Source organism: Physella acuta, unplaced genomic scaffold (genome assembly GCF_028476545.2).
Source record: "Physella acuta isolate Inbredline_101_S28 unplaced genomic scaffold, ASM2847654v3 ptg000352l, whole genome shotgun sequence".
Lineage (NCBI taxonomy): Eukaryota > Metazoa > Mollusca > Gastropoda > Physidae > Physella > Physella acuta.
In genome coordinates, this window is record NW_026731871.1 from 114,793 (window position 1) to 132,210 (window position 17,418).

The 17,418-nt window shown below is 41.5% G+C and overlaps 1 pseudogene; it reads left to right on the forward strand.

Moving 5' to 3' along the window:
* The first annotated feature begins 2,150 nt into the window (after positions 1–2,150).
* LOC131941179 (dynein regulatory complex protein 8-like) lies at positions 2,151–2,913 on the forward strand (annotated as a pseudogene).
* Positions 2,914–17,418: the final 14,505 nt, after the last annotated feature.

Genomic DNA, 17,418 nt, shown 5'->3' on the forward strand with positions numbered 1-17,418 from the left:
ACCCATTTAACAGTAGCTTCTGATAGTAATAGACTAAAAAAAACATCTAATAGCCCTTCATATCTTAGGTTTTAAGAGGCCAGCAGCGAAGATATAGATGGGGCGGGGGAGGGCGGGGGCGGGGAGGGGGGGGGGGGCTAGTGATTTCGTGGAAAATGGTGCTTTTTTATTTGTCCGATCTTACCCCCCCCCCCCCCTCGTTCCACAAAACCCCTACTTGACTAGGGTATTAATACTATTCGTTTTTTTTCACAATGAGATTTCTACCGCTCCACTCACACACACACACATTAACATATATATATAGTATATATATATATATATATATATATATATATATATATATATATATATATATATATATATATATATATAATACGTATGTGTATTTATATATTTACACATACATACATACACACGCTTAATCATAAACACACACACTTTAGACTTTAGACAGATTCGAGAAAAAAAAATCCTTAAAATATAAACAAAAAAAAATCAATCAAACCAGACATGTTGTTTAAACACAGCAATAACATAAACATGCCCGCACACGATAGATACACCCCCCACACTAAATTAACACCTCTCCCCCCCCCCCCCCAAATAAATTAACACACCCCCCCCTCCCCGCTGAATTAACGTAGACCTAACTGTATCTACCACAACTGTGTTATTTCTCGTGTTCTCTATATAGGCTACCATTTGACACCTTTCTAATGTCTAGCACTAGCCACACTAACGTTAATCAGTGTAATTATTTGCCCGGGTTAATTAAGAAGCTGTCCTCAGAGTTGGGGCCGCGGTCCTGTGTCCGGCCAGCACCAGGGGTGGACAGGCTGTGTCCAAGACCCCCGGGAAATTTGAAAGGAGCCCCCCCTCCCCACCCCCAACACCGGATTGTAATTTACATAGTGCATTTTTTTTTCTTCATCAAGGTTTGAATTTGAATTTTTGGTGTGAAAGAAGGGTAAAATTGTAAAATCAATTTTTTTTAAAAATAATTTTAAACAGTACTAGGACTAGTGCAACACCATTTTAGGAGGGCCCTCAGAGATATATTACAGGTGGGGGGGGGGGGGGGGTCGGGAAAAATCCCCTCCAATCCACCCCTGTCCAGCACAATAACGAAATCTCGAACTCCCCCAACCCCACCCCCAACGCATCTAAATTATTTTGTTCGACTTTAAGAATCTGTCCAGAAACGGCATTCTGTATTCGGTTTCCGAGCCACAGCAACAAAATCTTGAATTCCTCATAACACCCCCCCCCCCCAAGCACTTTCCACCCCCCCCCCCCTCCCACTCCCGAAAAAAAAAAAACCCACAAAAAAGAACATGAGTATTTCGTTTATTTCACATACCCTCAAATTTATTTTACATGTAATCAATAACAAAATGCCAGTGTTTTGAGTTTCGTATCAGCCAACTTTCATTGAGCAGTTCCCCACCCCACCCCTCGTCTGGCAAAGATATCCCCACCCACCCCACTCCCACCCCACCCCCACCCCCACCACTCCGTAGCCCACCATCGATATCGGGCAGGTATGAGTAACACAAACAGCAAGCAGATCTTTTGTCTACCATTCTTCATCTTGAAGTAGGTTTTGATTTATGATGGAGACGATACTGGCAAGTCAGAAATGTACTTAGGGTGGGAAGGAGGGGGGTGGTTGGTTGGGGGGGGGGGGGTCGTCCGTCCCTGATAATTATCATTCTTTCTACATTAATATAAATATAGGTGACCGCAATGTACATTTGTATTCACTCTGTATGACGGGGGAGAGGGGGGGAGGGGGTTGTAGACGAAAGCTTATCTAACAAGAAGACCTAGAATAACAAAGGGCAAGGGAGTTAATAAGCTCCCGTTATATTCGTAACACAATACGTAGCTGATACAAAGCAGAAAATTAGATTGTTGAAATAACTTTACAGTCTTTTAGGTAACACTACTTAGTAATATCATAAAAAGATTTACATTTTTAGTAATCTCCATAAACTAATTGAGTAAAAATGTATATAATATTATTGTGAACCCAATAAGAAAACTAAATAAAAAAATAAATTTATAATAAAAATGGATATGTACAACTTTTTATTAGGTTGGTCAATTGGACATTTTCATTTAACACTATTTCTCTATCATTAACAATGTCGTCGACAGGAGATGCAAATGCAAATGAAAACAAAAAGAAAGACAATCCGGATTCTTTAGTGGCAGACATACAGAAAAAAATAACAGATGCCTTTGATATATTTGATCATGAATCAAATAAAACCAGTTGATGTAAGGGAGGCAGAGGCGTAGCGACCCTACCCGGCGCCCGGGAACAAACTTTTCGATTTGCATCCCCCCCCTCGAGATTTCGATGTGCACCCCCCCCTCGAGATCTTTATTTGCACCCCCCCCCCCCCTCAAACTTTCAATTTGCACCCCCCCTCAACCTTTCAATTTATTTTTCCAACCCATGTTTGGCGCCCCCTAAGCTCGGCGCCCGGGGACATATGTCCCCCCCCCCCCCGCCTCCCCCTCGCTACGCTACTGAAGGGAGGTGAGTACCATCATAAGATCCCTCAACTGCTGCCCCAGTGAAGCTGAGATCCATGACATGCTTGCAGAGATTGAAGAAGAGGAACCAACTGGGTATATTCGATTTGAAAGATTTCTTCCTATGATGACCAAAGTTTTAATGGAAAGAAGGTATAAAGCTTCACCAGAAGACCAGATACTGCTGGATGCTGACATGAAAGGTTATTTGAACAGCTGAGGAGTTGACAAAATTCATGACAGAAAGAAGGAGAACCATTTACGCAAGAAGAATTGGAAGAAATGCTGTCTGCTGCCGTAGACCCAGATAAGAAAATAATTTTGTACACAGAGTATGCTTCAGTTATGGCAGTCGATGAAACATAGGTAGGTTCTTTTTTTACCAAAAAATCTATTTGGATTTAATTATTATATGTATACTCCTATAAAAAAAATTGATATTTTCAGGTCCTAAGAAAATGTGATTTAACAGTCAGAGTTTCTTCCAGGCATCTCTTCGGCCCCCCCCCCCCCCCCCCCCCGAAAAATTTTTACCGCCTTCCCCGAACGAAATGAAATTTATATAATTTATATAGAAAATATATACTTTTAACAGTGTCCGCCCCCCCCCCCCCCGAAGAAAGTCTACCGCCCCCTCCCCCCCCCGAAAATTTCAAGTGCCCCCCCCCCCCCCGGATAAAAAAGTCTGGAAGAAACACTGTTAACAGTTAATGTGCAGCTGTGTTATTCATAAAATAAAATGGAAGACAGGAAAGACAATTTACATGTGACAAAAATAAATTGAAAATAAGATCTGGATGTAGCCATGAATGATGCGTGGTCTATGATATAACAACACAGTGTATTTTTCTGTGCATTATTTTGTTGGCCTGCTCCTTGTTTGCGTAGCGACCCTTCCCGGCGCCCGGGGACAAACTTTCGATTTGCACCCCCCTCGAACTTTTCATTTGAACCCCCCCTCAAACTTTGTTTCGATTTGCACCCCCTCCTCGAACTTTTCATTTGAACCCCCCCCTCAAACTTTGTTTCGATTTGCACCCCCTCCTCGAACTTTTTCATTTGCACCCCCCCCCCCCCACTCAAAACTTTCGATTTGCACCCCCCCCCCCCCCCTCGAACTTTTCATTTACACCCCCCTTAAACTTTCAATTTGGCGCCCCCCCTAAGGTCTGCGCCCGGGGACGTATGTCCCCCCCTCGCTACGCCTCTGCTTGTTTGTATTAAGATTTCCATGATGTTGACTCTGTAATAAATATTTCAAAGCAAAAAAAAAAAAAAAAAAAACACTAATTCTCTAACTCAAAATCTGTTATTTCGTTCTAGATCTAGAATCTATAAGAAAATGGAACACTTGTAAATCCTACGCAAACGACGGGATATCATAAACTGCACACTTGCAAACACTTGCCTCATTAAAATGTAATTTTAAAAAAAAAAGATGCCTCAACATAAATTTTTTTCAAAATATAAATTTAGATTCCTTTTTACTGTGACATTTGTTACGTTTTATTAACCGTATTTCTTGCAGTGCATAGATTTTTTAAAAATAATAACACAATACACTCCGAAAGAATTCACCATGACTAACACTACAGATGAACAAAATAGTCTACACGTATCACACCACATGAACAAATAATCCGTTTCAGAATTTATAAGCGAAGTTCCGTTTTCCAGTCATGATGGAACGAATTGTACACGCTAAATATCCAAAGCAGAGACATCGACAGTGTCAGCAGTCAAAAAGACCGTCACCTTGTTGCAATTGAAATTTAAAATCGCTAGTTGTAGCAGTTGAAAAAAAAAAAAACGTCGCTTCACGCGTTAAAAAAAAAAAACAGTTTCAGTAGTTGAAAAAAAAAGTGACTATTCTAGCAGTTTAAAAATCGCCAGTTGTAGCGGTATAAAAAGAATAACTACACAACAACGCGCGTATGAAAAAAAAAAGCCACCTAAATCTGTCCACAAGGGGAGATCAGTCAGGCTATTAAAACACTCGGATACAAGGGAGGTAACCGGTTGATATATTTAAAAAAAAAAAAAAAAAAGGCTTCAGCACCCGACGAAGAATAGCTTCAACAAACTAAAGCCGACCCACTGAGACGCTCTTGTCTGCCGTCGTTTATGTAAGAATTAATCTATTTATAGCACAGATGTAGACAGCCCGTGCTTAAATTGTTGATACTTGTAGGTGGGTGGGAGGGGGTATATATATATTTATAATATAGGGAGGAGGGCGGGATAGGGGATATCATTTTAACATTTATGACATTGACAATAAAAAATAATATTAAAGAGGACCACCAGTGGAGAGGGGAGGGGGTGATATCATTTTAACGTTTATGACAATAATTTTCGTTTAAATTAAGGAATACCCTGGGGTGGGGGTGGAGGGGGGGGGGGGGTGTAGGAGCGAGACATTTTGAATATACATAATTTTGCCTGTCATGACATTAGCAGTTGAACGAGCTGTCGCTGACAGCGCTAATTGGGGGTGTTGGGGCGTTCGCCTATTTGGGAAGGGTTCCCACAATTTGTATAGAGCACCCCAACTTATTAGGGTTCCCACAATTGTATAGATCACCCCAAATTATTCGGGTTCCCACAATTTGTATAGACAACCCCAAATTATTAGGGCTCCCCACAATTTTAAAGACCACCCCAAGTTATTAGGGCTCCCACAATTTTAAAGACCACCCCAAGTTATTAGGGCTCCCACAATTTTAAAGACCACCCCAAGTTATTAGGGCTCCCACAATTTTAAAGACCACCCCAAGTTATTAGGGCTCCCACCAATTTTAAAGACCACCCCAAGTTATTAGGGCTCCCACAATTTTAAAGACCACCCCAAGTTATTAGGGCTCCCACAATTTTAAAGACCACCCCCAAGTTATTAGGGCTCCCACAATTTTAAAGACCACCCCAAGTTATTAGGGCTCCCACAATTTTAAAGACCACCCCAAGTTATTAGGGCTCCCACAATTTTAAAGACCACCCCAAGTTATTAGGGCTCCCACAATTTTAAAGACCACCCCAAGTTATTAGGGCTCCCACAATTTTAAAGACCACCCCAAGTTATTAGGGCTCCCACAATTTTAAAGACCACCCCAAGTTATTAGGGCTCCCACAATTTTAAAGACCACCCCAAGTTATTAGGGCTCCCACAATTTTAAAGACCACCCCAAGTTATTAGGGCTCCCACAATTTTAAAGACCACCCCAAGTTATTAGGGCTCCCACAATTTTAAAGACCACCCCAAGTTTATTAGGGCTCCCACAATTTTAAAGACCACCCCAAGTTATTAGGGCTCCCACAATTTTAAAGACCACCCCAAGTTATTAGGGCTCCCACAATTTTAAAGACCACCCCAAGTTATTAGGGCTCCCACAATTTTAAAGACCACCCCAAGTTATTAGGGCTCCCACAATTTTAAAGACCACCCCAAGTTATTAGGGCTCCCACAATTTTAAAGACCACCCCAAGTTATTAGGGCTCCCACAATTTTAAAGACCACCCCAAGTTATTAGGGCTCCCACAATTTTAAAGACCACCCCAAGTTATTAGGGCTCCCACAATTTTAAAGACCACCCCAAGTTATTAGGGCTCCCACAATTTTAAAGACCACCCCAAGTTATTAGGGCTCCCACAATTTTAAAGACCACCCCAAGTTATTAGGGCTCCCACAATTTTAAAGACCACCCCAAGTTATTAGGGCTCCCACAATTTTAAAGACCACCCCAAGTTATTAGGGCTCCCACAATTTTAAAGACCACCCCAAGTTATTAGGGCTCCCACAATTTTAAAGACCACCCCAAGTTATTAGGGCTCCCACAATTTTAAAGACCACCCCAAGTTATTAGGGTTACCACAATTTTAAAGACCATTCTCACTTATTCCGATATCCAAAATTATATACGTAATCCCCAACCCATGCAGATACCGAAAATCAAATAAGCCCCTACCCAACCAATTCGGGTTCCCAATATTGTATATACCCCCCCCCCCAACATACCAGGTATCCCAATTTTTTACAGACCATCTGAACATATTCGGGTTCCCAATCTTTATTTAGGCCAACCCCAAGGTAACCGGGTTCCAAAAACGTATACAGACTACCTTGAACTTTTCGGGTTCCCAAAATGTTTAGCTCTATACTAGACCTCCCACCCCCCACCCCCCCTACCCCGTCCTATTAAGATTTATGTTCATATATGCAACCATTTCACACACACGCCAAGGGGAATAATCAAACAAACATGGGGGGTGGGAAGTAAGTATAATGATGTATTTATATATTAAAAGAATACAAATCCTTATCACTAAGTACTTGCATACATTACTACTTCTTTAGCACGAATTCCAGTGGTAAAATAAATTTTAAAGGCATGACTCTTTTCACAAGGGACCCGAAGCGAATGTGAGTTGATGCTGTTTTCATTTAACTCGGGTAGGTTTACAGGCAAAAAATGTATTAAATAACACGAAAGTATGCAGATTTTCTATTATGTTTGATCTACAAAAGTGTGTGCGTGTGGGGGGGGGGGGGGGGGGGGTTAGGGCTAAGAGAGAAAGACACTGGGCTAATATTTCAATCATTTCTCTCACAAGGGGGGCCGGCCCTTTTTAATATAAATAAAATTTTAAAAAGGTAGAATAATGACATCATGCTTAAGACACGTAATTGTATCCGTAGCCTGTAGGCTTAGACAAGATTAGCGAACAGTGAAAAGATAATCAGAGAGTATATACTCACTTTGACGCAGGTGTGTTTACGTTATTTGACTTATATACACACATACACAATGTGTATATATATATACATATATACATATATACATATATACATATATACATATATACATATATACATATATACATATATACATATATACATATATACATATATACATATATACATATATACATATATACATATATACATATATACATATATACATATATACATATATACATATATACATATATACATATATACATATATACATATATACATATATACATATATATATATATATATATATATATATATGTAACTGGGGTAGGCCTAACTACCAGTTACAAATGATAACGAACGAGAAGCCGCGACGCAGTATGAAATCTGACGCAACCATAACAGGTGGCTTATTGGATCGGTCTGATAACAATCTCAAAGCCAACGCGTGCTATTTTGGGAAACGGTACGAGAAGTTTCAGACGAGCTGTCAACTTTGATGGATGGGACGCAGATGTTTTAGTGAATCGGACGGTACGTCAGAAACTGCGACATTAGTATTCGGATACATCGATTACAAGTATCGATTACGGAAATGGAGACAAGTACGACTACGATTTCAAGGCATAAATAGGAGGGGACGGCAGAACTCGTTCTCTTCCCGTTTCGAGGCTCTTACCTCTTTCATCGCTCGCTTAGATCAGTCAGTCTGTGTGACTATGTCAAGTCGGTTATAGAACGGGTTAGCCGTATTGTGTTAAGAAGGATTATAGACATGTGGATTCAGTTATATAAAGCCTAGTGAAGGACTGTTAGGGGTCAGTTGATTCAGACTATTATTGAGAAGCATTCCTGTTGATTTATTGTGTTATTATGAAGCATTTTTTGATTCATGTAATAAAGGATCAATAGCGAACCTGCATCTTGAGTATCTATACTGTGGTCAATGTTGTCTAGAATGAGTGGTTAAACTCGTTAACACGTGGCACTACAGGCAATTAGGTCTCATTACATGTGGCGTTGCGAGCATGGTAACTGTTGGCTCGTTACAATTGGCGTTGTCGGCAGGATAAATGTTCGCTCGTCACAATTGGCGCTGCGAGCAGGGTAAATGTTCGCTCGTCACAATTGGCGTCGTCGGACAGGATGAATTCAACTAGACTTGCCGTTTAAGGCACCTATAGTCAACCTTGTGCATAACTGTGTTTAGTGTGTGTGTGAATTCGGACATTCAGGAACTGTGAAAATTGAGGAACGAGGAAAAATTTTTCATACACACACGGTAAGAAAGAACTCTTTTTTTTAGTACTTAAGGAAGAAAATGTCTACTCTGGACGAGAAGCAGACCCATATAGTGGTCCTACCCAGAGAGTCCCATATTAACAAATTTTACGGGGACGGAGATCCAACTTTAACCAACAGGTTCAGTGAAGAGGTCAAAGCGGCCTGGGCCTCGAGACATATGTCACCAGAGGAAAGATTAAGACTGCTGATGGGCAGTATAGGTGAAACGGTTAGGGCAGAGGTTAAGTGCCACGATAGGACCGTCCAATCAGATCCAGATAAGGTGCTAGATCTGATTATGGAGACCTTTGGGGAGAGACGGTCGGGAGTGCAACTGCTATCGGGATTCGTGGGCTTAAAGCAGAGAATGGCGGAGAGTGTGATGGAGTACTCACACAGGATGAACAGGGCCTTTGATTTGGTAAAGGGCAAATCACCGGACATTGATGTACGCCTACTGAGGGACCATTTCATCGAGGGGCTAGCAACCCCGATCTTAAGGAGAGAGTTGAAAGAGGAGGTCCACAGAGACCAGCAGTTGACCTTCCTTCAGGTCAGGAACTCAGCGATCCGCAGGTCCGAGGATGAGGACCAATCGAACTGTTCGGTGGACAAAGTCTCTGTGCCTGAACAGAGACAATCCCCACCCACAGGGGCCGACACGATGGAGACCATGATGGCTCAACTGTTGGCCCACCTAGAGAAGGTTGACCAACGCTTGAAGTGGTTGGAAAGCAGGTCAACAGCTGAGAATCAGGAAAAGAACGGTACAAAACAGGGACGGGTTGGACGGCCGCGTCCTGCCAAGCCATCACTCCAATGGACGGCAGACGGTCGACCAATTTGTTTGTCTTGTTCACAACCCGGACATATGGCACGGTACTGTCCGGTGAAACGATCGCCCTCTGTACGGCAGGTCAAGGCTACAGAGCGGCGAGGTAATGACTTAGGCCTAGTAAACAAAATGACAAAGAAACACAGTAAGGAGAAAAAGAAAGGTAAAACACAACTAATGAAAAAAATGAACTGTGAAATGAACTTGAATGTTGAAAAGTGTCAAGTGAACAATTTGTTGGTAGAGAAAAATGATGATAAGAAGAAAATTGGTAGACTTAATAAAGGAATTCAAAGTCTAACCAGGAAACTGGATAGGAAAAGTTCATGCAAATTAAAAGCACAGGAGAAATGTTCATCTTTAGAGTGTCTGTTATCGGAAGAAGTAAATAAAAATAGTAGACAACAGAACAGTGTTGGCAAACTAGAAGAAATGAAAGAGTCTCAAACAAGACTTGAAGAGAAATTATCCGATATTGAAAAAGAACTTCAAAGTACAGCAAGGCTGGGATCCATCGAACAGCGATGGGCAGCAGAATTGGCACTCTTTGACCTAGAGATAAAGTATCGCCCGGGGCGGTCCAATGGCAATGCGGACGCCTTATCAAGGAACCCTTACGAGAGACCGGGTGATGAGGAAGAAACACTGACAGGAATATGTGAGGTCAGAGCGTCAACAGATATCCCTCATGGGGTACAAGTGATGCAGAACGGGCAGACCGGGGTGGAGCACATATCCACAGAGCCCGGACTTATGGACATTAGTGATTTTAACGGCCTTAATCACAAAAAGATAAGAGATGCCCAGAGAACGGATAGTGGCTTACAACCGCTATTGAAATACGTCCAGGAACAAAAATTCCCAGGAAGAAGGGAAAGAGAACAATTTGGTCGAGAAACAAAGAAAATACTGAGTCAGTGGGACCGTCTCAGTATAGAGGATGGTGTTCTCATACGGAGAATTCATGACCAAATTGATGGGACAATACACCAGGTGGTGGTGCCTGGACAGTTACGAGAAGAAGTGCTAAGGTTGGCACATGACAGGGCAGGACACCAGGGTCAGGACAGGACGCACAAAATATTACGACGGAGGTGTTACTGGCCCAATATGGAAATGGAGGTCAAACGCCATTGTGAGGCTTGTGTGAGGTGTCAGCATGCGAAAATGCCAGTTGTCAAAATGAGACAGCCATCAGGACACCTACTAGCGACAAAACCACTAGAGATTGTGGCTATGGACTTTACGTCGTTGGAGCAATCATCGGATGGGACGGAACATGTGTTGGTAATGACTGATGTATTCACCAAATGGACTGTGGCGGTGCCCACACGAGATCAGACTGCCAAAACAGTGGCAAAGGTCTTATTAGAACATTGGTTCATCAAATATGGCATACCAAGACAATTACACTCTGACCAAGGAAGGGCTTTCGAGTCAGAAGTAATTAACCAACTGTGCAGCCACTACGGGATCAACAAATCTAGAACAACCACATTTAATCCGAAGGGAAACGGACAGTGTGAACGGTTCAACCGCAGCATGCATGATTTGCTGCGTACGCTAGAACCTGAACAGAAAAAACGTTGGCCTGATTTTCTCCCAGAGTTGGTATATCTATACAACTGCACACCCCATGCCACAACCGGCTTTACGCCATACATGTTGCTGTTCGGACGAGAGGCTCGACTCCCTCTTGATTTGTCCCTAGGAAAAAGGGAGAGTATGACTGGCTCATACACCGCACTGGAATATGTGAATGAACATATGAGAAGAATTAGAGAAATGTACAGGGTAGTACAGGAAAGACTAGAACATGAATCTCGGCGAAGGGAACCGCCGATACAGACGAAGGACCCGCCACTCAAACTGAATGACAGGGTATTACTGCGTAGCCACCCGTTAGGCAGAAACAAAATCCACGATCTCTGGGGACAGGAGATATGGCAAGTCGTGGAGATGCCTAAAGCAGCAGGTGGCCCCTTTAAGATAAGACCCATCGATCACGCCAAACCGGATCGGTGGGCGAATATTGCTCAATTAAAGAAATATTGGAATAGGCAAGAAGAGCAGTTACACACAGAGAAACCCAAGACAATTAGGGAACCGGAAGTTATAACGGAAAGTCACATACCCATTCCGGAACCATATCACCATCAACAGAACAACCGCGATACGCAAGGGGAGGATACCGGCAACAATGAGGATCCCGGTCCCTCCAGAATCAGAGAGACAGTAGACCATCAGATAAGTGGTCCGCGGAGAAGTTTAAGGAACAGAAGGAATACGAAATTTTTTGTCAGCAACCATCAATTCTTTCATGGTCGCGCTGGTATGAAAACAGACTGTTCAAAGAGCTATAGAAGTGAACTGGTGAAGGCACCAAATGGAAAGGGTGGATGTGAATTCTAGAACTGTTTTGTGTCTCAGGAAGATGATGTAGACACAGTTGATATGTGAAATAGGTATAACTGTCAATCGTATACGAATGGAACGTCGTGGACAGTGAGTGGAACAATAAATTTTTTTTTACGATGATGCGATGGACATTTAGGAAGTGCACCTGCCAGGCGTTGTTTGTGGTTGAAAACACACAAAAAAAGCAGGGGTGGATGTAACTGGGGTAGGCCTAACTACCAGTTACAAATGATAACGAACGAGAAGCCGCGACGCAGTATGAAATCTGACGCAACCATAACAGGTGGCTTATTGGATCGGTCTGATAACAATCTCAAAGCCAACGCGTGCTATTTTGGGAAACGGTACGAGAAGTTTCAGACGAGCTGTCAACTTTGATGGATGGGACGCAGATGTTTTAGTGAATCGGACGGTACGTCAGAAACTGCGACATTAGTATTCGGATACATCGATTACAAGTATCGATTACGGAAATGGAGACAAGTACGACTACGATTTCAAGGCATAAATAGGAGGGGACGGCAGAACTCGTTCTCTTCCCGTTTCGAGGCTCTTACCTCTTTCATCGCTCGCTTAGATCAGTCAGTCTGTGTGACTATGTCAAGTCGGTTATAGAACGGGTTAGCCGTATTGTGTTAAGAAGGATTATAGACATGTGGATTCAGTTATATAAAGCCTAGTGAAGGACTGTTAGGGGTCAGTTGATTCAGACTATTATTGAGAAGCATTCCTGTTGATTTATTGTGTTATTATGAAGCATTTCTTGATTCATGTAATAAAGGATCAATAGCGAACCTGCATCTTGAGTATCTATACTGTGGTCAATGTTGTCTAGAATGAGTGGTTAAACTCGTTAACACGTGGCACTACAGGCAATTAGGTCTCATTACATGTGGCGTTGCGAGCATGGTAACTGTTGGCTCGTTACAATTGGCGTTGTCGGCAGGATAAATGTTCGCTCGTCACAATTGGCGCTGCGAGCAGGGTAAATGTTCGCTCGTCATATATATATATATATATATATATATATATATATATATATATATATATATATATATATATATATATATATATATACATATATATATATATTAGAAGTTCCCGTCCGGTTCCCTCAGTATTAAAAAATAAAAAGCCTTAAGGACAATTGGGCAGGTGAAGTAGAGTTCACTAGGGCTAATTTGCTCAGCCGCCTTTGCTTTCCCTAACGTAAGTCGGGTACCCCATTTCGAGCTCAGGATTCCTACTCGCCTCTTTTGGGTTGGTAATCGAGCGCTCTACAATTCGACCACGCCTTCGTTCCCCCCCCCCCCCCCCCCCCTTCCAGTATTATCTTAACTATAAATTGTCGGTTTCCTCTTTTTTTTAAAGTTAATTGACCCCGGTTTGAAGACTTAACCCAGACAAAACGCTTAATCCTTTCCCTAAACCTAACCCTTGATTCAAGAACTATATCTATACTGTATTGATACTTTCATCGCCCAGGTCAACGACCCTGCCTTACCTTGACCCTACCCTGACCCTCACAACTAACCCTAAACATATCACAGATACCGTTTAAAAAAAACAACTCCCAAAGATACTGTGGGGCTACAGTGTAAGCCCACACACAAAGATATTTTACACCAAACAGCTAACGATGGAAGCGAAGACCTCCCCCCCCCCCCCCCCTCCCTGTTTTGAAATCAGCGCCGCACACAGAATTACAAATAAAAATGTATTATGATTTGAAGTTGTAAACAAAAAAAATCCAGAGTTTCTTCCCCCCCCCCCCCCCCCCACCCCTGAGAAAAAAGTCTGGAAGAGACACTGAATAACATGCTTTCATCAAACACTCTATATCCACTTTAAGCTGAATATATTAATAAAAATATTTTTTTATCGGTTGAGTTACCGCGCATGAATTTGATAACCTCCCTTTGACGAAAATAAAATGAATTAAAAAAAAAAAACAACTACTAGAAGCCTGTTAAATTTATGTGGCGTCACACCCTCCCTATAACAATCTCAGATACTGTGTGTTGTGTCTGCCCTCACACTTGCTCTAATCTAACCGGATCATTATCTCAAAACGCTCAACGAAAATAAAAATTCAAGAAATTTAAAAAAAAAATAGCTCATAGACAAAAAACCAAAATTCAAAAGAGAAAACAAAAATAGCTCTTAGACAATTTCATGCTAATTTAACAACATTTGCTCAACTCAAACCCCATCCCCCTTCCTAGACCCCCCCCCCCCCCTCTCCAAGTCCCTTCTACATAGCAACTTACAAAGCCTGCTTTGTTAAATGTTCAAATCATGTGTTAAAGAAGTGTTATAAATACCAGTTGTATCATCCCGTTATAAAGGAAGAATTATTATACAGTTATAGCTACTCCCCGGATATATGGGACATCTAGGCAACTATGTCGGTTTGTTTGGAATATCGCTTAATTAAAATGATAAGGCTTTAAATTAGTTGGTTAGGGTTAAAGTTAGGCTTGTGTTACACTTATAGTATACATGTCTAGGGAATTATAAAAAAAAAAAACGCGCATCAAGTAAGTAAACACGTTCTATGGGGAAAATGTGTTCAAATATTATTAGCTTGCTGTGAATTGTTTTTTGTTTTTTGTTTTTTTTTTTGTTCTAGATATGTGTAGTATACATATCGCAAGCGTAAACGCGGTTTAAATGTCGTTCTTAAGGCTCAGGGTTTATTAAGCAATAGGGTGAAGAAGTAAGGATAGATAGTAACCTCGAAGGGAAGGCCCGGGAGGGGGGGGGGGGGTGCGGTTTGCACCGGGTGACACAATTTAGGGGTTACACCAAAAACAGACCGACGGGCAGGCAGACAAATAGACAGACAACAGATTTATTGACTGAATGACTGACAGAAAGCTAGACATACACGAATGAATCCTAATATACTATTAAAAGGAAATGTTTGTTTTATGCCTAGTGAACAGTCCCCCTCTCATAACTTTAAATCACCCTCTGGTTATGATAACCCCCTTAGTAAGCGCCTACCCCCTGCTGATATGACTGGTAGTCTACAAGATACGCCCAATTTTTTTTCCTTTTTAAAGTTATTGCGTAATTCCACACTGTGTGTGTGGGGGTTGGGGGATGAAGTGTGGGAAAGGTTTGAAACAAAACACAAAACTAACGAACGCTCAATTCCTCTCACATTCCGACGCCGTTTATCTTTTCTGGCTATTGTCATGACATCATTGCCAGATTTTTGTAAATGTTTGGGTTTTCTTGCACTGTTGCCAAAATGTACAGGCGAGTAAATAAAATATGTTTGTGATAAAATAAAACAATACAAGAAAACAAAACAAAAAACAGAGTAACTGTCTTGTTAATCAGAAAACCGCTGATTAATTATTTTTAAAACTTTTGGCTAGTTTATTTTACTCTTGTTTTTGTTTTTTACTCTGCCCTTCATTCTTTCATTATCAGTGGCACTTTACCTTTACCTTTAAATCAGGGATTATTGAGTAGTACAAGAATTAACTTATGAGGATATAAGCGAACAATGTCACATTAATATAATTTTGTCACAGTAGTTTCTCACTCACAAAGTATACGAAAGTCCACGAAATATTATGAAAATCCGGACCTAATATTGACTCTGTTAGATTTTGGCACAACTCGATACTGGCATGATATTGGCACAAAACGATACTGGCACAACTCGATACTGGCACAATTCGACACTGGCGAAATTCGATACTGGCACAACTCGATATTCGCGTGATATTGGCACAAAACTATACTAGCACAACTCGATACGCGCCCACTTAATCCAGACTCAACAACTAAAAATGAAAGTGTACGAGATGAATTCAAGCAAGAGAAAATTTACTCGACACTAGCTCGATATTTATACCAGACGAAACTAAATCTACGCGATACTAGCTTGGGCGATAAAGACTCAATTCAAAACTAACTTCGCACGATAATAATTTCGGCTAAATTTGACAGAGAGCGCAATTAACTCAGCGCGATACTAATATGACTCGATACTAACTTAATGTAAAAATAACTACATTATTCTAATTTGATGCGATACTGACACTAAGTGAATCTTTCTTCAGACGATACCGATTCCACAAAAAACCAACAGGGCGGTACCCCGCCCCTCCCCCCCCCCCCTTCACACCACCCCACACAATCTTAATAATCGACACGCACTTTTCAACTTGAAACAAACAAGCTGTTTTTATTTTGTTCCATATTTTGTAGACCTACCTGCCTTTATCTTGTAGCTGGTGAGTTTTGCCAAGTCAACAAAAACATATTTAGACAAAATATGAGAAATGCATGTTTTGAGCAAAGTTTAGAGATATGAAGAGGGTAATCGTACGAGGATGGGGTAGGGTAGGGCGGAGGATAACTTGAAGTTGTTGTTTTTATTTTTTATAAACAAGATGGTTGTATTGTTAAATTGACCGAATCTCTATGCGTGTGAGGTGTGGGTGTGGGTGGATGTGTGTGTGTGTGTGTGGTACGTTAACTGTAGACTATGTGTGGGGAGATGTGAGGCTCAAATTATGTGAGTGTGTTGTGGGGCTTTTTTTTGTGTATTGTTTGTGGGGTTTAGTGTGTGTTGTAAGGCTTCATCAGTGTGTTAGTTTATGTGTGTGTGTGGCTTTATCTGTGTTTGCTAGTGTGTGAGGTTTTATGTGTGTGAATGTGTATGAGTGTGTGCGAGTGTATGCTGTAAGGCTTACGCGGTGTGGATGTTATGTTTAATTGCCTTGTGGTTGGTTGCTATGTGGCTGGTTGCCATGTGGCTGGTTGCTATGTAGCTGGTTGCTATGAGGCTGGTTGCTATGTGGCTGGTTGCTATGTGGCTGGTGTGGTTCTTAGTATGAGGTGCAAACCTTGTGGAGGGAAGAGAAAGGGGGTGGGTCGATATTACTCCTTATTAGAATTGATTGTTATTCTAGTATGTGAGGATGTGTGTGTGTGTGGGGGGGGGGGATAAGGGGCGCTAAAACTGAGCACTGTTTAACCCAAGAACTATCTACATTTCAGAATTATCTCCGCACAAACATTCAATAGAGCCTAGTAGAGGTGCAACACTTACCATCCCGTGATATCTATAGGTGGGTGGTTGAGGGGGTTAGGGGGGTCGGCGGAGAGTAATTTATAAACACACACGTATCTTTAATATCAACAAAAGGGGTGAAACAGTACACTATTGTTTTTTGTTGTTTGTTTTATTTCCACTACATCCAGTACTTGCACAAACCTCGTCCCACCTCTACCACCTCCCATACTTTCACACACTCGTTCCCTAAATTCATTCCCTCGCCCCTCCTACCCCCACCCCCAACCCATGAAATACTTTTACACACGATCATGCTGTGCCGTATAAATATTAAATCTGATGTAATTTTGACATTACGTGCCAGCCATAATGATAGGCACAGCTTTGTGATGGTGCGCATTTTGGTGCGCAACTACAAAATTTCGGGGCTCAAATTCTGTTTGTTTTCTAACTGCTCACTAGATTTCTTTGAGCCCCATTTGTATTTAGGAACGTAGGATAAAAGACAGGCACCCACCTGCAAATCCCTAAAACAAAAATAGAACTAATCACTTAATTTTT